This window comes from Triticum dicoccoides, chromosome 1A (genome assembly GCF_002162155.2).
Source record: "Triticum dicoccoides isolate Atlit2015 ecotype Zavitan chromosome 1A, WEW_v2.0, whole genome shotgun sequence".
Taxonomy (NCBI): Eukaryota; Viridiplantae; Streptophyta; class Magnoliopsida; order Poales; family Poaceae; genus Triticum; species Triticum dicoccoides.
The window spans coordinates 467,799,062-467,820,566 of NC_041380.1; positions in this window are offsets into that span (position 1 = coordinate 467,799,062).

Sequence of the window (21,505 nt, forward strand, 5' to 3'; positions counted from 1 at the left end):
CCTCGTTCTCCCATTCGGGTGGACCAACGACATTCCGATGATCTAGAACAATGATCCTTCTGACGATCACAACCTCGACCCATACTAGGTCAAAAACAATGATCCTTCCGGCGATCACAACCTCGACCCATAATAGGTCTAAAACAATGATCCTTCTGGTGATCACAACCATGACTGTTGGGGATATTATTACTGGACATAAACCGGCCAGGAGTGGCCGAGTTAACTATATGATGATTACTATTTGAAGCCCAGGAAGACAAATGATGATGCCGCTTCATGAAGGCCCAAGGCCCAAAGGCGGGTTAAGGCCTGTAGACATAAACCGACATTATCATGTAACTTGTATTGTAGGATAGAAGGAATAGAGACCGAGTTGGACACCTTGATGATCCGGCCTCGAGACTCTGTAAACCGGCGGGCGTCGACCTATGTATATAAAGGGGTGACCCGGCGGCGGTTTAGAAACAAGAGACAACAACTCGAGAACCAGGCAAAGTGGATTCGCTCCTTGGTCATCGAAACCCTAGCAATTCCATCACAACTGGAGTAGGCTTTTACCTTCATCGTAAGGGGCCGAACCTGTCGGAGTAATGGGCCACGGGTAGGCTAACCCAGGCCCAGAACCTTTCAAGACATCGGGGCAGGCTGCGCCCCTCGAGACCCCAGGACGAAGAGCCGCCTTCCGGGAGTCGGCGGCGAGGCGGCCGACTGCCCACTCGCGGCCGAGTCCCGGGGACGACTTCAGGATGAGCCGACTCCTGACTGGCAACTTCCAGAGAAGCCGGCCATGGGGAGTCAGCCCGCGACGCCAACAACCCCCATGCCCTCATAAAGAGGGACGGGACGGGGAGTGGCCACACTAAGGTCCACTCCCACCCTTTTCCAAGGGCAGGCGTGGCCACAGTACGCCTTACCCGCGGAGATCTCCGGCCGGCGCAACACTGTTGCCATGCCGGCCCTAACGTCAGCCCCAGTGGGAGGAGTCATGTGCCCACCACGGCCTGCCGGTACGGCCTAGGGACGACGGGTCGCACCAGTCGACGGGTGTACGGAAGACGGCGAGAGCGCCACCAGTCGGCCCAGTTGGGAGTCGCCCCCCAGGAGTCGGCCGGCCCCTCCCACGGGCCCCACGCGCCATTAACCAGACACGACAGGGAGTGGCAACAGTGATCGCCCGCCAGACGTCAGAGCTGTTGCCACGGCCCCATGACTGAACTCGCGTCATTAGAAGCATGGCCACAGTAATTCGCCGCCGGCAAGACCCGCCCGTGGCGGACGCGGCCTGTCGGCTCCGTACCAAGCCAGTCGGCGGGGCCCGCCAGTCGGTGGGCCCCAGGAGTCGGTGGATAAGGCGGCGGCCAGAGAGACTGACGGCTGGGCCCGCGTCCAGCCGGATTACCATTGTACCCCTGGGGGGTAGGCCTATATAAACCCCCCAGGGCACCCATGCAAAGGGTTGGAATCCATTAGCACTAGACCAAATCATAGAGGAAGGAGAGAGCTAGCCTAGCCTTCTCCTTGTTGGAAATATGCCCTAGAGGTAATAATAAATTAGTTATTATTATATTTCCTTGTTCATGATAATCGTTTATTATCCATGCTAGAATTGTATTGATAGGAAACTCAGATACATGTGTGGATACATAGACAACACCATGTCCCTAGTAAGCCTCTAGTTGACTAGCTCGTTGATCAATAGATGGTTACGGTTTCCTGACCATGGACATTGGATGTCATTGATAACGGGATCACATCATTAGGAGAATGATGTGATGGACAAAGACCCAATCCTAAGCCTAGCACAAGATCATGTAGTTCGTATGCTAAAGCTTTTCTAATGTCAAGTATCATTTCCTTAGACCATGAGATTGTGCAACTCCCGGATACCGTAGGAATGCTTTGGGTGTGCCAAACGTCACAACATAACTGGGTGGCTATAAAGGTACACTACAGGTATCTCCGAAAGTGTCTGTTGGGTTGGCACGAATCGAGACTGGGATTTGTCACTCCGTGTAAACGGAGAGGTATCTCTGGGCCCACTCGGTAGGACATCATCATAATGTGCATAGTGTGATCAAGGAGTTGATCACGGGATGATGTGTTACGGAACGAGTAAAGAGACTTGCCGGTAATGAGATTGAACAAAGGTATCGGGATACTGACGATCGAATCTCGGGCAAGTATCGTACCGATAGACAAAGGGAATTGTATACGGGATTGATTAAGTCCTTGACATCGTGGTTGATCTGATGAGATCATCGTGGAACATGTGGGAGCCAACATGGGTATCCAGATCCCGCTGATGGTTATTGACCGGAGAGTCATCTCGGTCATGTCTGCATGTCTCCCGAACCCGTAGGGTCTACACACTTAAGGTTCGGTGACGCTAGGGTTATAGAGATATTAGTATGCGGTAACCCGAAAGTTGTTCGGAGTCCCGGATGAGATCACAGACGTCACGAGGAGTTCCGGAATGGTCCGGAGGTAAATATTTATATATGGGAAGTCTTATTTTGGTCGCCGGAAAAGTTTCGCGCATTATCGTATTGTACCGGGAGTGCCGAAAGGGGTCCGGGGGTCCACCAAGGGGGTCCACCTGCCCCGGGGGGGGGCCACATGGGCTGTAGGGGTGTGCGCCTTGGCCTATATGGGCCAAGGGCACCAGCCCCAAGAGGCCCATGCGCCAAGAGATAAGGGAAAGGAAGAGTCCTAAAAGGGGAAGGCACCTCCTAGGTGCCTTGGGGAGGATGGACTCCTCCCTGGCCGCACCCTTCCTTGGAGGAAGGGCCAAGGCTGCGCCCCCCTCTCCCTTGGCCCTATATATAGTGGGGGGAAGGGAGGGCAGCCACACCTAAGCCCTGGCGCCTCCCTCTCCCTCCCATGACACATCTCCCTCCTCCCGCAGCGCTTGGCGAAGCCCTGTTGGAATCCCGCTGCTTCCACCACCACGCCGTCGTGCTGCTGGATCTCCATCAACCTCTCCCCCCCTTGCTGGATCAAGAAGGAGGAGACGTCGCTACTCCGTACGTGTGTTGAACACGGAGGTGCCGTCCGTTCGGCGCTAGGATCATCGGTGATTTGGATCACGACGAGTACGACTCCATCAACCCCATTCTCTTGAACGCTTCCGCGCGCGATCTACAAGGGTATGTAGATCCACTCCTCCCTCGTTGCTAGATGACTCCATAGATTGATCTTGGTGATACGTAGAAAATTTTGAATTATTGCTACGTTTCCCAACAGTGGCATCATGAGCTAGGTCTATGTGTAGTTTCTATGCACGAGTAGAACACAAAGTAGTTGTGGGCATTGATTTTGTTCAATATGCTTACCGTTACTAGTCCAATCTTGATTCGGCGGCATTGTGGGATGAAGCGGCCCGGACCGACCTTACACGTACTCTTACGTGAGACTGGTTCCACCGACTGACATGCACTAGTTGCATAAGGTGGCTAGCGGGTGTCTGTCTCTCCCACTTTAGTCGGATCAGATTCGATGAAAAGGGTCCTTATGAAGGGTAAATAGCAATTGGCATATCACGTTGTGGTTTTTGCGTAGGTAAGAAATGTTCTTTCTAGAAACCCATAGCAGCCACGTAAAACATGCAAACAACAATTAGAGGACGTCTAACTTGTTTTTGCAGGGTATGCTATGTGATGTGATATGGCCAAGAAGAATGTGATGAATGATATGTGATGTATGAGATTGATCATGTTCTTGTAATAGGAATCACGACTTGCATGTCGATGAGTATGACAACCGGCAGGAGCCATAGGAGTTGTCTTTATTTATTTATGACCTGCGTGTCAACATAAACGTCATGTAATTACTTTACTTTATTGCTAACCGTTAGCCATAGTAGTAGAAGTAATAGTTGGCGAGACAACTTCATGAAGACACGATGATGGAGATCATGATGATGGAGATCATGGTGTCATGCCAGTGACGATGATGATCATGGAGCCCCGAAGATGGAGATCAAAAGGAGCAATATGATATTGGCCATATCATGTCACTATTTGATTGCATGTGATGTTTATCATGTTTATACATCTTATTTGCTTAGAACGACGGTAGTAAATAAGATGATCCCTCATTAAAATTTCAAGAAAGTGTTCCCCCTAACTGTGCACCATTGCGAAAGTTCGTCGTTTCGAAGCACCACGTGATGATCGGGTGTGATAGATTCTTACGTTCGAATACAACGGGTGTTGACGAGCCTAGCATGTACAGACATGGCCTAGGAACACATGCGAAACACTTAGGTTGACTTGACGAGCCTAGCATGTACAGACATGGCCTCGGAACACAAGAGACCGAAAGGTCGAGCATGAGTCGTATGGTAGATACGATCAACATGAAGATGTTCGCCGATGATGACTAGTCCGTCTCACGTGATGATCGGACACGGCCTGGTTGACTCGGATCATGTAATCCCTTAGATGACTAGAGGGATGTCTATCTGAGTGGGAGTTCATAAGATGAACTTAATTATCTTGAACATAGTCAAAAGGTCTTCGCAAATTATGTCGTAGCTCGCGCTTTAGTTCTACTGTTTAGATCTGTTCCTAGAGAAATTTTAGTTGAAAGTTGATAGTAGCAATTATGCGGACTAGGTTCGTAAACTGAGGATTGTCCTCATTGCTTCATAGAAGGCTTATGTCCTTAATGCACCGCTCAGTGTGCTGGACCTCGAACATTGTCTGTGGATGTTGCGAACATCTGACATACACATTTTGATAACTACGTGATAGTTCAGTTAAACGGTTTAGGGTTGAGGCACCGAAGACGTGTTAAAATGTCACGAAACATATGAGATGTTTTGAGGGCTGAAATTGGGATTTTCAGGCTCGTGCCCACGTCAAGAGGTATAAGACCTCCGACAATTTTCTTAGCCTGCAAACTAAGGGAGAAAAGCTCAATTGTTGAGCTTGTGCTCAGATTGTCTGAGTACAACAATCACTTGAATCAAGTGGGAGTTGATCTTCCAAATGAAATAGTGATAGTTCACCGAAGTCATTACCACCAAGCTGCTAGAGCTTCGTGATGAACTATAATGTATCGGGGACATATATGATGATCCTTGAGATATTTGCGGTGTTTGACACCACAAAAGTAGAAATCAAGAAGGAGCATCAATTGTTGATGGTTTGTGAAACCACTAGTTTCAAGGAGGGCAAGGGCAAAAGGGATGCTTCATGAAACGGCAAATCAGCTGCTGCTCTAGTGAAGAAACCCAAGGTTGAACCCAAACCCGAGACTAAGTGCTTCTGTAATAAGGGGAACAACCACTAGAGTAGAATTACCCTAGATACTTGGTAGATGAGAAGGCTGTCGATAGAAGTATATTGGATATACATTATGTTAATGTGTACTTTACTAGTACTCCTAGTAGCACCAGGGTATTAGATACCGGTTCGGTTGCTAAGTGTTAGTAACTCGAAATAAAAGCTATGGAATAAACGGAGACTAGCCAAAAGGTGAGATGACGATATGTGTTGGAAGTATTTCCATGGTTGATCAAATATCGTACGCTCCCTCTACCATCAAGATTGGTGTTTGCGTTGAGCATAGACATGATTGGATTATGTCTATCGCAATACGGTTATTCATTTAAGGAGAGAGTAATGGTTACTCTATTTATTTGAATAATACCTTCAATGGTCTTACACCTAAAATGAATGGTTTATTGAATCTCAATCATAGTGATACACATGTTCATGCCAAAAGATAGTAATGATAGTACCACCTACTTGTGGCACTGGCACGTAAGTCATATCGGTATAAAACGCATGAAGAAGCTCCATGTTGATGGATCTTTGGGCTCACTCGTTTTTGATAAGTTTGAGGCATGCGAACCATGTCTATTGGTGTATATGCATGAAGAAACTCCATGCAAATGGACCGTTTGGACTCACTAGATTTTGAATCACTTGAGACATGCAAATAATACCACATGGGCAAGATGACTGAAAGCCTCGTTTTCAGTAAAATGGAACTAGAAAGCAACTTGTTGGAAGTAATACATTTTGATGTGTGCAGTCCAATGAGTGCTGAGGCATGTAGTGGATATCGTTATGTTCTTACTTCACAGATGATTTGAGTAGATGTTGAGTATATTTACTTGATGAATCACGAGTCTGAATTATTGAAAGGTTCAAGTAATTTCAGGGTGAAGTTGAAAGATCGTCGTGACAAGAGAATAAAATGTCTATGATATGATCATAGAGATGAATATCTGAATTACGAGTTTGGCACAGAATTAAGACATTGTGGAAATTGTTTCACAACTAATACAGCCTGAAACACCATGGTATGATGGTGTGTCTGAACATCATAACTGCACCCTATTGGATATGATGCAAACCATGATGTCTCTTATCGAATTACCACGATAGTTTATGGGTTAGGCATTAGAGACAACCACATTCACTTTAAATAGGGCACCACGTAATTCCGATGAGATGACACCGTATGAACTATGGTTTAGAGAAACCTAAGTTGTCATTTCTTAAAAGTTTGGGGCTGCGACGCTTATGCGAAAAAGTTTCAGGCTGATAAGCTCGAACCCAAAGCGGATAAATGCATCTTCATAGGACACCCAAAACAGTTGGGTATACCTCCTGTCTCAGATCCGAAAGCAATAAGGGATTGTTTCTAGAATCGGGTCCTTTCTCGAGGAAAAGTTTCTCTCAAAGGAATTGAGTGGGAGGATGGTGGAGACTTGATGAGGTTATTGAACCGTCTCTTCAATTAGTGTGTGGCAGGGCACAGGAAGTTGTTCCTGTGGCACCTGCAACAATTGAAGTGGAAGCTTAGGATAGTGATCATGAAACTTCAGATCAAGTCACTACCAAACCTTGTGGGATGACAAGGATGCGTACTACTTCAGAGTGGTACGTGATCCTGTCTTGGAAGTCATGTTGCTAGACAACAATGAACCTACGAGCCATGGAGAAGCAATGGTGGGCCTGGATTCCAATAAATGGCTCGAGGCCATAAAATCCGAGAGAGGATCCATGTATGAAAACAAAGTGTAGACTTTGGCAGAACGGCTCGTTGGTCGTAAGGCTATTGAGTACAGATGGATTTTAAAAGGAAGACGGACAATGATGGTAAGTATCACCATTAAGAAAGCTCGATTTGTCGTTAAGATTTTTCCGACAAGTTCAAGGAGTTGACTATGATGAGACTTTCTCACTCGTAGCGATGCTAAGAGTCTGTTGGAATTATATTAGCGATTACTGCATTATTTATGAAATCTTGCAGATAGGATGTCAAAACATTGTTTCCTCGACAATTTTCTTGAGGAAAGGTTGTATGTGATACAACCGGAAGGTTTTGTCAATCCTGAAAGATGCTAATAAGTATGCAAAGCTCCAGCAATCCTTCTAAGGACTGGAGTAAGCATCTCACAGTTGGAATGTATGCTTTGATGAGATGATCAAAGATTTTGGGTTTATACAAAGTTTATGAGAAACTCGTATTTCCAAAGAAGTGAGTGGGAGCACTATAGAATTTCTGATGAGTATATGTTGTTGACATATTATGGATCAGAAATGATGTAGAATTTCTGGAAAGCATATAGGTCATTTGAAAGGTGTTTTTCAATGGAAAGCCTGGATTAAGCTACTTGAACATTGAACATCAAGATCTATAAGGATAGATCAAAACGCTTAATGGTACTTTCAAATGAGCACATACCTTGACATGATCTTGAGGATGTTCAAGATGGATCAGTCAAAGAAGGAGTTCTTGCCTGAGTTGTAAGGTATGAAGTTAAGACTTAAAGCTCGACCACGGCAGAATAGAGAGAAAGGATGAAGGTCGTCCCCTATGCTTTTGTCATAGGCTCTATACGGTATGCCATGCTAAGTACCGCACCTGATGTGTGCCTTGCCACATATCTGGCAAGAGGGTACAAAGGTAATCTAGGAGTAGATCACCAGATAGCGGTCTAAATTATCCTTAGAGGAATAAGGATATGTTTCTCGGTTATGGGGGTGATAAAGAGTTCGACGTAAAGAGTTACGTCGATGCAAGCTTAACACCTATCCGGATAGCTCTGAGTAGAGATACCGGATACGTATAATGGAGCAACAATTTAGAATAGCTCCAAGTAGAACAGTTATTTGAAATGGCTCCAAATATAGCGTAGTAGCTGCATCTACAAGATGACATAGAGATTTTCGAAGTACATACGGATCTGAAAGATTCAGACCCGTTGACTATAACATCTCTCACAAGCATAACATGATCAAACCCAGAACTCATCGAGTGTTAATCACATGGTAATGTGAACTAGATTATTGACTCTAGTAAACTCTTTGGGTGTTAGTCACATGGGGATGTGACCTTGAGTGTTAATCACATATCAATGTGAACTGGATTATTGACTCTAGTGCAAGTGGGAGACTGTTGGAAATATGCCCTAGAGGCAATAATAAATTAGTTATTATTATATTTCCTTGTTCATGATAATCATTTATTATCCATGCTAGAATTGTATTGATAGGAAACTCAGATACATGTGTGGGTACATAGACAACACCATGTCCCTAGTAAGCCTCTAGTTGACTAGCTCGTTGATCAATATATGGTTACGGTTTCCTGACCATGGACATTGGATGTCATTGATAACGGGATCACATCATTAGGAGAATGATGTGATGGACAAAGACCTAATCCTAAGCCTAGCACAAGATCATGTAGTTCATATGCTAAAGCTTTTCTAATGTCAAGTATCATTTCCTTAGAACATGAGATTGTGCAACTCCTGGATACCGTAGGAATGCTTTGGGTGTGCCAAACATCACAACGTAACTGGGTGGCTATAAAGGTACACTACAGGTATCTCCGAAAGTGTCTGTTGGGTTGGCACGAATCGAGACTGGGATTTGTCACTCCGTGTAAATGGAGAGGTATCTCTGGGCCCACTCGGTAGGACATCATCATAATGTGCACAGTGTGATCAAGGAGTTGATCACGGGATGATGTGTTACGGAACGAGTAAAGAGACTTGCCGGTAACGAGATTGAACAAAGGTATCGGGATACTGACGATCGAATCTCGGGCAAGTATCATACCGGTAGACAAAGGGAATTGTATACGGGATTGATTAAGTCCTTGACATCGTGGTTCATCCAATGAGATCATCATGGAACATGTGGGAGACAACATGGGTATCCAAATCCCGCTGATGGTTATTGACCGGAGAGTCATCTCGGTCATGTCTGCATGTCTCTCGAACCCGTAGGGTGTACACACTTAAGGTTCGGTGACGCTAGGGTTATAGAGATATTAGTATGCGGTAACCCGAAAGTTGTTCGGAGTCCCGGATGAGATCCCGGACGTCACGAGGAGTTCCGGAATGGTCCGGAGGTAAAGATTTATATATGGGAAGTCTTGTTTTGGTCGCCGGAAAAGTTTCGCGCATTATCGGTATTGTACCGGGAGTGCCGAAAGGGGTCCGGGGGTCCACCAAGGGGGTCCACCTGCCCCGGGGGGGCACATGGGCTGTAGGGGTGTGCGCCTTGGCCTATATGGGCCAAGGGCACCAGCCCCAAGAGGCCCATGCGCCAAGAGATAAGGGAAAGGAAGAGTCCTCAAAGGGGAAGGCACCTCCTAGGTGCCTTGGGGAGGATGGACTCCTCCCTGGCCGCACCCTTCCTTGGAGGAAGGGCCAAGGCTGCGCCCCCCCTCTCCCTTGGCCCTATATATAGTGGGGGGAAGGGAGGGCAGCCACACCTAAGCCCTGTCGCCTCCCTCTCCCTCCCATGACACATCTCCCTCCTCCCGCAGCGCTTGGCGAAGCCTTGTTGGAATCCCGCTGCTTCCACCACCACGCCGTCGTGCTGCTGGAGCTCCATAAACCTCTCCCCCCTTGCTGGATCAAGAAGGAGGAGATGTCGCTGCTCCGTACGTGTGTTGAACGCGGAGGTGCCGTCCGTTCGGCGCTAGGATCATCGGTGATTTGGATCACGACGAGTACGACTCCATCAACCCCGCTCTCTTGAACGCTTCCGCGCGCGATCTTCAAGGGTATGTAGATCCACTCCTCCCTCGTTGCTAGATGACTCCATAGATTGATCTTGGTGATACGTAGAAAATTTTGAATTATTGCTATGTTCCCCAACACTCCTACCTCTAGGAAACAGCTCAAGGAGCATCCGTGTACACACTTTTGCCATAGTGATCATGCGGAGACCCCATAGAGCAGTAGTAGGGGTGTTATCTCCATGGAGAGCTTCGAAGCTGGGCAAGATTCGCCAGCGTGGATGCCTTCGCCTTATCCCGTTTCCAGGCACCGGCGACGTTCTACTCGCCCCCACCATGATAAGCCATCCTTTGGCATATGTCGCACCCAACCCCTGACATTTGGCACCCACCATGGGGCCTGGTGCACGGTCGTCCGGAGACCTGCTCTGGACGGGAACCCTTTTCCTCCCTGGTGAGGGCAGCCAGCCCGGCACGCCAGACGGAGTTTGCACCAACGCGCTGCACGGCGCTAAGATCGCCTGCGCATCCAGCTGCCTCACCGATCTTGTCGGCGAGGTTTGCCTCTTCGACGAGCCTACATCCGACGCGGGCACGGGCGGCCCCGAGAGCCTCCTCGCGGGCCTCCTTGACCAACTCCACATCGCCAGCGAGCCTGCCGTGGACTTGGAGTCTGTAGGCTCCACCGACCCGATGCTAGTCGACTCCGACACCGCATCGCTCGACGCGTTCCCCACCAACGTGGTGGTCTATGATGAGCCGCTCCCTCGCGCGGAGAGCGACGAAAGCACCGTCACAGAGGTGCTCGTCATCGGTCATGACGAGCATCCCGACAGAGGAGCGCATGACCCCTTGGCGCGGCATTGCAAGACCTGACCGCGCCCATTCTGGAAGACGCTGATGCAGAGACGCTGGAGGCATGCCGCCTCCAGCTCGTCAAAGGCGCGAAGAAGCTGGCTAGCATGAGATGCTTGTCAGAAGCCTACCAGCGTGAGATGGATTGCGCTGTGGGTGGCTCGCCAGCCCCAGCTGGGCCCAGCCGCCTAGGCACGGTCTAGCAGCGTGGCGTGGCCATCGCCAACCTATTCGGGGCAAATCGCCCTCTATACGCCACGCCTATGGAAAACATTCGAGCCGCCCAGGCGGCAGCGGACGAGCTGGACAACTTCGAGGGCGAAGAGCGCCGCCTGATGACGGAGCGAGTCCAGCGGCTCCTCGACGCGGCTGCTGTGCAGAACGAGGCCGGCTGCCGCACAGAGGTGCCGCAGCTACAAAACGACGACCCGCCTCCATGCCGAGACCAAGGCGCGACGTCTCGGACGCCGACTGGCAGCGCCCGCGGAAGGAAAGACAAGGATCCGGCTGTCAGCCGCAGTCGGACTCGCATTACCATAGAGCACGACCAAGACGGCCGCCCAAGAGCTGTGGAACGACGGGACGACTATCCGCCTCCTCCTCCTCGCAAGGAAAGGCGAGTCTCCCCGCCGCCTGTTGACCATCCGACTCTCGGCGACCGCCTTGGCCGCCGAGAGGGAGTCGGAGAAAACGACGTCCGCCACCGGATGGACCGACTTCACCGATCCCTGGCACTGGAAGAAGAAGACGAGTTGGGTCCGCCTTGTTTCGGGCCCCGCATTCAAGACGAGCCCTTTCCCAAAGGGTTCACGCTCCCAAGAGACACGCCCAAGTACACCGGCTCCATGAAGCCGGAGGACTGGCTGGTTGACTACTCCACGGCCGTCAACATAGCGAACGGCAACAAGCGTGTTGCCGTAAAATACGTTCCGCTCATGCTCCAGGGCACGGCCCGGACATGGATGAACAGCCTGAAGCCCCGCAGCATCAACAGCTGGGTCGACTTCACCGATGCATTCGTCCGCAACTTCACAAGCACGTACAAGCGTCCTCCCAAACCTCGCCAGCTTTCCTTGTGCATGCAAGGCCCCAACGAGTCGACTCGCGACTACCTCACGCGTTGGGCCGAGCTTCAGAACTCCTGCGAGGGCGCGCATGAGGTGCAGGCTATCGAGTACTTCACCGCCGGGTGCAGAGAAGGCACCCTCCTCAAGCACAAGCTCCTCTGCGACGAGCCAGAAACCCTCGACGAGCTGCTGATCATAGCAGACAAGTATGCCACGGCCGACTCCTCCATGAAGGCGGAGATTCAAGTTAGTGCGACTGGCAAAGTGGCCCCTCAGGCTCCTAGAACCCCGGCTGGAGATGCCAGTCGGCGACAGCAGCCAAGCGACCACAAGTGCAAGGCCCCACAGCCGGCTTCCAACAGCCGGCAGGTGGCGACAGTCGAAGACCAGCAGCCGGATGGGCAGCCTCCACTCAAGCGACAGAAAGGCGGCAAGCCCAACTGGTTGCCAGCTTTCTCATACGAGCAAACTCTGGATGGTCCTTGCAAGTTCCACAGCGACGCGAAGCCGTCGAATCACACCACCCGGAAGTGCCACTGGCTCACCAGGATCGCCAAAGGAGACGGCCTCCTGCCTCCCCCGCCTGCTGGGCAGCCGCCTCTGCCTCCGCCCCAACAGCCGGCTGTCAGGCCAGTCGACGCAGTACAAGACGAGTACCCCGAAGAGCACGGAGCCTACGTGGTATTTACCAGCATGGCTGATGATCGACGCAGCAGGCGGCTACAGCAGCAAGAGGTGAACGCAGTAGCATCCGAGACACCAGAATTCATGCACTGGTCCGAGAAGCCTATCAGCTGGAGCAGAGCTGATCACCCAGAGGTGATGCCGAGTCCGGGCTCTTATGCCTTGGTCTTGGATGCCACCTTTGCCACGGATAGACGAGCTGCTCGTTTCTCGCGAGTTCTGATAGACGGAGGCAGTAGCATCAACATCCTGTACAAGGAAACCATGGAGAAGTTGGGAATCAAGCAAAGACAGCTTCAAAACAGCTGGACTATATTCCATGACATTGTTCCTGGCCTTTCCTGCTCACCAATCGGCAAGATCCTCATTGACGTCCTCTTTGGAGACAAAGATCACTTCCGCTGAGAGTCAGTTTGGTTTGAGGTGGTGGATCTCGAGAGCCCATACCATGCATTACTTGGCCGACCCGCCCTGGCCAAGTTCATGGCGGTCCCCCACTACGCCTACCTCAAGATGAAAATGCCTAGTTCCAAGGGGATTCTGACCATAGCCGGTGACTACCGAAAGTCGTCTGCTTGTGCGGCTGAAAGTAGTCGGTTGGCCGAGTCCCTGGTGATCGCGGCCGAGAAGCGGCTCCTTGACCGAGTTGTAGCGATGGTCGGCAAGCGGCCAGAGATGTCTCCTAACCCCAAGGAGTCGGAGGCTGAGGGTTCGTTCAAGCCGGCCAAAGAGACGAAGAAGATACCCATGGACCCGGAGCACCCAGAGAGGTACGCTGTCATAGGCGCAAACCTTGACAACAAATAGGAAGGCGAGCTCGTCGATTTCCTCCGTGAGAATCGGGACATCTTCGCATGGTCCCCTAAAGACATGCCAGGTGTACCGACAGAATTCACCGAGCACAAGTTACATGTCCGATCTGATGCAAAGCCAGTCAGGCAGCCCTTGCGCCGCCTATCAGAAGAAAAGAGAAGAGTTGTCGGAGAAGAGATAGCCTGACTCCTAGCCTCCGGCTTCACTATGGAAGTATTCTTTCCAGAGTGGCTAGCCAACCCGGTCCTAGTACTGAAGAAGAACAAGCAGTGGCGAATGTGTATTGACTACACAAGCCTCAACAAGGCTTGCCCCAAGGACCCGTTTGCTTTGCCGAGAATTGATCAGGTGATAGACTCCACAGCCGGATGCGAGCTGTTGAGCTTCCTAGATGCATATTCAGGATATCACCAGATCAAGCTGAACCCGGCTGACAGACTGAAGACTGCCTTCATCACACCGTTTGGAACCTTCTGCTACCTGACCATGACGTTTGGCTTGAGGAATGCCGGCGCCACCTTTCAGCGTTGCATGCAGAAATGCCTCCTCAAGCAACTCGGCAGAAACGCCCACGTTTACGTGGACAATGTGGTGGTGAAAACAGAGAAGCATGGAACACTGCTGGAAGACCTCAAGGAGACCTTTGAGAACCTGCGCCGATTCCAGATCAAGCTCAACCCTGAGAAGTGCGTCTTTGGAGTACCAGCCGGCCAACTCCTTGGCTTCCTGGTCTTTGAACGCGGCATAGAGTGCAACCCTGTAAAGATCAAGGCCATTGAGAGGATGGAGGTACCCAGCCGACTGCTGGACGTGCAAAAATTCACTGGCTGCTTAGCGTCCATCAGCCGATTCATCAGTCGGCTGGGCGAGAAAGCTCTCCCCTTATACCAGCTCATGAAGAAGACCACTTTTTTCGAGTGGAACCACAAGGCGTACGAAGCTTTTCTCCAGTTGAAGAAGATGTTGACTACTCCACCCGTTCTGGCGGCTCCGGCTCCTAAGGAGCCAATGCTCCTATACATCGCCACCACCAGCCGGGTAGTCAGCACAGTCATTGTAGTGGAACGCAAGGAGGAAGGCAAGGCACTACCTGTCCAGAGACCGGTATATTACCTGAGCGAAGTGCTGTCAACATCCAAGTAGAACTACCCCCACTACCAGAAGATGTGCTATGGCGTGCACTTTGCCACCAAGAAATTGAAGCCTTACTTTCAAGAGCATCCAATCATTGTGGTCTGCACAGCCCCACTTGCCGAGATCATCGGAAGCCGAGATGCTTCTGGCCGAGTGGCCAAAGGGGCCATAGAGTTGGCTCCCTACACCATCTACTACCAGCCCCACACCGCCATCAAGTCATAAGCACTAGCCGACTTCCTCGTCGACTGGGCCGAGACCCAGTACCTACCACCAGCGCTCGACTCCACCCATTGGCGGATGCATTTCGACGGCTCCAAGATGCGCACCAGCTTGGGAGCCGGTGTTGTCCTCACTTCTCCTAAGGGAGACAAGCACAAATACGCACCACAAATCCACTTTTCCGCCTCCAACAATGTTGCCGAATACGAGGCGCTCATTCACGGGCTCCGGCTTGCCAAAGAACTTGGCATTCGCCGGATCCTATGTTATCGCAACTCCGACTTAGTGGTCCAGCAGTCGTCTGGCGACTGGGACGCCAAAGATGCAAACATGGCAAGTTACCGTTTCCTCGTGCATCAACTCAGTGGATATTTCGACGGGTGCGAGTTCCTCCATGTGCCAAGAAACGACAACGACCAAGCAGACACCCTGGCATGAATCGGCTCCACCCGCCAAGCAATACCATCCGGCGTCGCCCTTCAGCGCCTCGTCAAGTCGTCTATCAAGCCTTCACCCGAATCAAACTTCATCTTTGTGCCGGCTCCTCCCGAAGAAGTCGGATCCGACTCCAGAGCTCCGACAGACGGTACGAGGATTTTGGCAGATGGCTCCAAAGACGCCACAGTCGAAGTCGGCCCAGGGACTGTAGAACCCGGCCCGGGGACTGCGGCGGCCAGCCCAAAGACTCCAGAACTCGGCCCGAGGGCTGCACCAGTCGGCCCGGGGACTTCATTAATCCAGCAAGTGGTTGCTGACTCCAGCTCGCCGCCTCCCAGCCCAGCCGCCCTCGTCCAAGTCGCAGTTCTGGCAGTCGAAGAAATAACAGCACCCTCATGGGCCCAGCCCATCCTCAAATTCCTGGTGAGCAAAGAGCTGTCGACTGATGAGACCTTAGCTCGGCAAGTACAACACCGAGCGGCAGCCTACACCATAGTCAACAGAGAGCTGGTCAGGCACAGCGTCACTGGTGTCTACCAGCGCTACGTAGAGCCAGAGCAAGGCCAGGCAATTCTCAAAGACATCCATCAAGGCGAGTGCGGCCACCATGCGGCTTCAAAAGCACTCGTCGCCAAAGCCTTCCGGCATGGTTTCTTCTGGCCAACGACCTTAGAAGAGGCCAAGGAATTGGTCCAAAAATGCAAAGGGTGCCAGAAGTACCGCTCCAAGCCGCATCAGCCGGCTTCTACACTCAAGACCATCCCCATTGCCTGGCCCTTCGCAGTTTGGGGCCTAGACATGGTGGGACCATTCAAGACGACACGAGGTGGCCTAACTCACTTACTTGTTGCGGTGGACAAGTTCACCAAGTGGATAGAAGCGAAGCCAATCAAGAAGCTGAATGGTCCGACTGCCGTGACTTTCATCTCCGACATCACAATTCGGTACAGCGTACCACACAGCATCATCACCGACAATGGCACGAATGTTGCCAAAGGTGCCTTGGCCCATTTCTGCGTGACACAGGGCATCCGACTGGACCTAGCATCTGTCGTCCATCCACAGTCAAACGGCCAGGTGGAGCGAGCAAACGGCCTCATCCTGTCCGGCATCAAGCCCCGACTGGTCAAGCCTCTGGAGGGCTCGGCTGGCTGCTGGCTCGATGAGTTGCCAGCCGTCCTCTAGAGTCTGCGCACGACTCCAAACAAGTCAACTGGCTACACGCCTTTCTTCCTCGTCTACGGTGTTGAAGCCATCATCCCAACGGACATAGAGTTCGACTCCCCGCGAGTCACCATGTACATTGAGGAAGAAGCAGAAGAAGCACGTCAAGACGGTGTCGATCTACTGGAAGAGGGCCGGCTGTTGGCACTCAGCCGGTCTAGCATCTACCAGCAAAGCCTGCGCAGATACTACAACATGAAGGTCAGACCGAGATCTTTCCAAGAGGGCGACCTTGTGCTTCGACTGATCCATCGAACAGCCGGCCAGCACAAGCTGTCGGCGCCTTGGGAAGGCCCCTTCATCATCAGCAAAGTGCTAGGCAACGACTCCTACTACCTGATCGATGCTCAGAAGCCACGAGCATGCAAGAGGGACGACTCCGGCAAAGAGACAGAGTGGCCGTGGAATGCAAATCTCCTCCGAAAATTTTACAGTTAAACACAGTATGTACCATGCTACCTTTTGTATTAAAAGTACCAAGACTTCGGGGCCCCCCGAGAAGAGATCGGGGACTGCCCTCTTTTATCTATATGATAAGAATTATGCCTACGAGTATGTTACTTTTAGTTATGCCGCTTGGCACCGGGTTCGACTAGCCGGCCCGGGGACTTGCCGCCTTGCGCTATGAAATGCTTCCTGCAGCCGGACAAGTAGTGTGTGGCACCTAAGCTGTCTCCTGTCAGAAGCCGCAGCTCGCAGAGCGATTGTCTGGTGGGCAGGAGTAAGGAAGAATGGGCGTCCACATGAAAAATGGCTAAGGACTCAAAGCATAAACATAGCTTAAAGCCGGCTTCCAGCCTTTTTTCGCAAACCGACTCTTGAGCAGTCGGCTTGCCTCCTTCTATCCGACTTGCTAAACAACTCTAAAAACGGCTAAGTACTTGCCTTCCCAAAGTGACCAAGAATTTGATCCAGCAGCAGTCCGCAGAGTGGCTCTCCGACTGACAAAGACGGCAACTGAGGGAAGGCGGCAAAGGAAAAAGCCAAAGAAGCAATGAGCAAGAAAAGATACAAGTCGGATGAATATTTACATAACAAAGGCCCTTGGCTGAATCTTCGAGAAGAATTTCAAAATACACCCCGCGGGTGGAATTGTGCGAATTAACGAGTTCTTCAAATACTATTAAAGAAGATAAAACAAAGATAAGGTGGCAGCCTAGGAGGCGGCAGACGGGTTCGAAGGATCGGAGGTGACGGTGGTGTCGGATGTTGGGGCGGCCGACTGGGCGGTCTCGGCTTGATCACCTCCGGCGGCAGTCGGCTCGGGCGGGCACGACTCGTTGCTGGAGGCGCGGTCGAGCTGAGGCTGGCCGTCCGCTCCATCTTCCGGTGCCTCCATCTTGCTTCCATCCTCCGCCTCGTCTTCCTCCTCGACACTGGAGCCGATCACCTCCGCCATAGTCTGGGTTCATCCCAAACCACTCCGGCGGTACCTCCCCGCCGTCTTCAGCCCGCTCGGGGACAAAGATGCTGGTGTCGATGTACTCGGAAATCGCTGTCGCGCGCTTGACAAGGGTGTCTTCCGCAGCTGCCAGCTCCGGCTGGGCCTCTGGCCGGAGTGTGGCCAGCCGGTCTAGGTCCAGTCCGGGATACCATGCCTTGAAATTTCCAAGGCTCGGCGCGCTCCAGCCCGGGCCGAGGAACCCTTCCAGGCCTCAAGACGGCCAGCCGTGACCTTCAGCCAGTCGGCAGTCCAACTGGGGGTGTGCGGAGCCTGCACGTCTAGCCACAGGGCGGCGATCGCTTGGGCGCCGACACGTTGAAGCCGGCGCAGCATCCGGTGGGCCGGCCACAGACGAGCCCCAATGCTCAGAATATGCTCGTCAAGGGTCCGGGGGGCATCAGCGGCGATCTCCGCGCCATCTGCCCTCCGCTCCTCACGGTCAGCCTCGATAGCTTGAATGGCGGCCTGTGAGTGGCCGGGGAAGAAGTCTGCCAAGACGAAAAGAATGAAGAATAAGTCAAAAAACCAGGAGTCGGCTCGACCTATAGTCGGCGGCTCGAAGAAGAAAAGCAAAGAAGCTCACCGTCGACGAGGTCCTCGATCTCGTGGAAGCCGGAGGCCAGCATTGCCTCCTTGTCAGTCCAGGAGGAGCGCTCGCTCGCGAGGGCGGCCTCCTCTTCCGCCTCCTTCTGCGTCTTCTTAAGCAGCTCCTTCTGCTCTGCCAATTGTGCGGCCAGCAGATCGCGCTCTGCGGCGAGCTTGCTGCACTCCTCCCCCTTGGCGCGCAATGCGGTGTTGGCTTCGCTCAGCTGCTGTTGAAGAGTGGCGTTGGCCTCTAAAGAGAAAGAAGGAAGGCGTTAAGTCATCAAGAAAGAAGGTCGTCGGGGAGATCCGGCCCGACTGCTCAGCATTCCGCCCGAATCTCGGGGACTACAGCCCGCAGGTGCGCCGGCGCGCCCCCGCAAAGAAGAAAAATGACTCACTCCGGCTCTCCGACAAGTCGGCGGTCCGCTTGCCCAGCTCTTCAATGTTGCGGTTGAAGGCGGTGACACGGAGGTTGTGATAGTCCTGTGACAAGTATTTCAGACAAAAGTCAGTACCTGGAACTCGCCAATTGGAGTTCTGGGCCGCCTGCTCAACAGCCGGCCCAAAACTCGGGGACTACACCCAGTGGGTGCGCTGGCGCGCCCCATAGAGAGGAACAAGAAAACAAAGACAAAGGAGAAAGCATACCCGGATGGCTGCCCGCGACGCCAGGTACGCCTTGGTGCGGTTTTGGATAGCGTCGCCCTCAGCTCGCAGCTTTGTCTGGACATCCAGAAGCGCCTGGTTCAGCGGGCCCATGCCGCCTCCTCACACCCACCCAATGGGCGCGACGCTCGTTGCTTCGGCGTCTGGGATCGTCGAGCTGGCGGTGCCGGTCTCTAAGGGGTGTGGCGCCGAAGTCGCCTTCTCAAGACGGCGGCGCATTGGCGAGCCGACTTGAAGGAGTAGCTTCGCCACGGCCTTGTCTTCAGTCGGCGGCAAGGGCGGGTCTGCCGGCTGCTTGCCTTGCGCGCTCCTAGACGGCGGCGGGGGCGGCGATGGCGGCACGACCGCGTCCGGCATGGAGGCGTCGCCGCCGCCCCTCTCCATGATCGGGAACTCGCCATCGGCTTCCCCTGACTGCCCCGTGAACTTTGGGGGCGGGGGCACAGAGTTCAGAGGGGTGACGAACACCGCCAATCGCCGGTGCGCGACCTCCTTAGCCTGCCGCCTTGCCGCGACAGCGGCCTCGGCCTCCTCCAACTTTTTCAGGGTGGAGGCCTCCGCCTTATCGGCCTTCGCTTTCTTCAGGTGGGCGGCCTCTTCCTCCTCGCGCTTCTCCTGCGCGTTCCGCTCCGTCACCTCCCGGAGGTCGGCGGCGGGGTCAATCCGCCGAGTGGTGGCAGAGGTCCCCGCCGACCCAATAATGGAGGCGGCGGCAACCCTCTCAAGAGTGAGGGGAGCCCTGAAGTGAGGGAAGCATATGAAAGACTCAGACAAGATCAACAAAGAGAAAATAAAGATGAGGGATGGAGGCGCTTACGCAGAGACCAGCGGGGGCTTCTTCACTTCCTTGCGGAAGCGGTTGGCCTTCGCGGCCGCCTCATCCCGCTTGGTCGCGGCGGCCGCTCCCTTAAATTTCTTCGACCGACCACCAAGTGTACTCGGCCCGGCCCGGCGCTTCTTCGCGCCGCCTTGAGCGTCCAAGGCGGCGGAGGAACTCGCGCTTGGCTGGTGACGCGGGGCGACTTCTCCCTCGACATCATCATTAGGCCAGTCGGTGAAAGTGGCCGTAGGCCTGGAGCCGCCTGCTTCTCCTCCTCCTCCCTCGGCGTCGGCCTCCATGGCCGCCGCCCCCAAGTCAGGATCGTCGACATCGCTCTCCGCCCAATCTGGGACAAACTGACGAGCCGGCCCCGTGGTGCCGGCCAAAGGATGGACGAGAGGGTTCTGATTCAAAAACAAAAACGATCAGACTGGACAAGTCGGACTCGGTAACAAAAGAAACAGAAGAAGAAGGAAGACGACTTACAGTAGGTGGGGGGTTGGCACGTGAGTATGGCTCCTTGCCGGACCGCCAATCCACCAAGAGATCGCAGTTCACGATATAGTTCATCGTGTCTGCCACCTCTGCGTGAGGCATGTCCTTGGAGCACATCCGACTCGGGTCCCGATGACTGCTCATCTGGCAGATCAGGTGAGGTCGGCCTTGGAGTGGGAGGACTCGGCGCGCCACGAAGGCGGCCAGCAAGTCGGCCCCGGTCAAGCCCTCCGACTGTGTCAGCACTCGGAGTCACGCGACGGCGGCGGCACCAGCAGGAGACAATGTCCTGGCTCGGTGTGACCAGCTGGGGAGCCTTCCAGCCGGCGCGCCGGCTTCGTAAGCCGGCAGGTTGACCCAGTCGCCTTCTGGGGCGACGTTCTTCACATAAAAATAGGACCGCTGCCACATCTTCACCGACTTAATCAGTGCGATGGTGGGAAACGGATTGTCGGTCACTGATCTCTGCATCGCGATAAACGCACCGCACTGGGCCGGCACACCGGCGACGTGTGTGCCGAGCTTGGACTGGAAGAATTCACCCCAGAGCTCGATGGTGGGGAGAATGCCGAGGAAACCTTCGCACAAGGTGGCGAAGGCAGCCAACAGCACCACCGTGTTCGGAGTAAGGTGGTGCGGCTGGAGCCCGTGGAACTCCAAGAAGGAGCGCAATAAGCCGCTCACCTGCAGCCCCAGGCCGCACATAAGGTGCGAGCGGAATATGACCCGCTCGCCCTCCTCCGGCGCCGGCGATATTTCCCCCTCCGGCGCGAGGCGGACCCGCACTAATCCCCTGCCGGGTAGCCGCCGTGTCTTGCGGAGGATCTCGATGTCGTCGTCATTGACCTCGGAGCCGTCCCACACTCCGGAGCGCACAGCAGGAGGCGCGGCGGCGGAGGAAGAGCTCATCACTGCGGGCGCGGCGTGGTTCGGAGCAGCAGTGGCGAGAGGAAGAAGAAGCAAGAAGGAGAGAACGGGAGTAGGGAAGATGGGCGCGTGTGCTTCATCGCCCCCTCCCCCGCCTTCTTATAGGCTCGTGGGCTGAGAAGCCGATGGGGC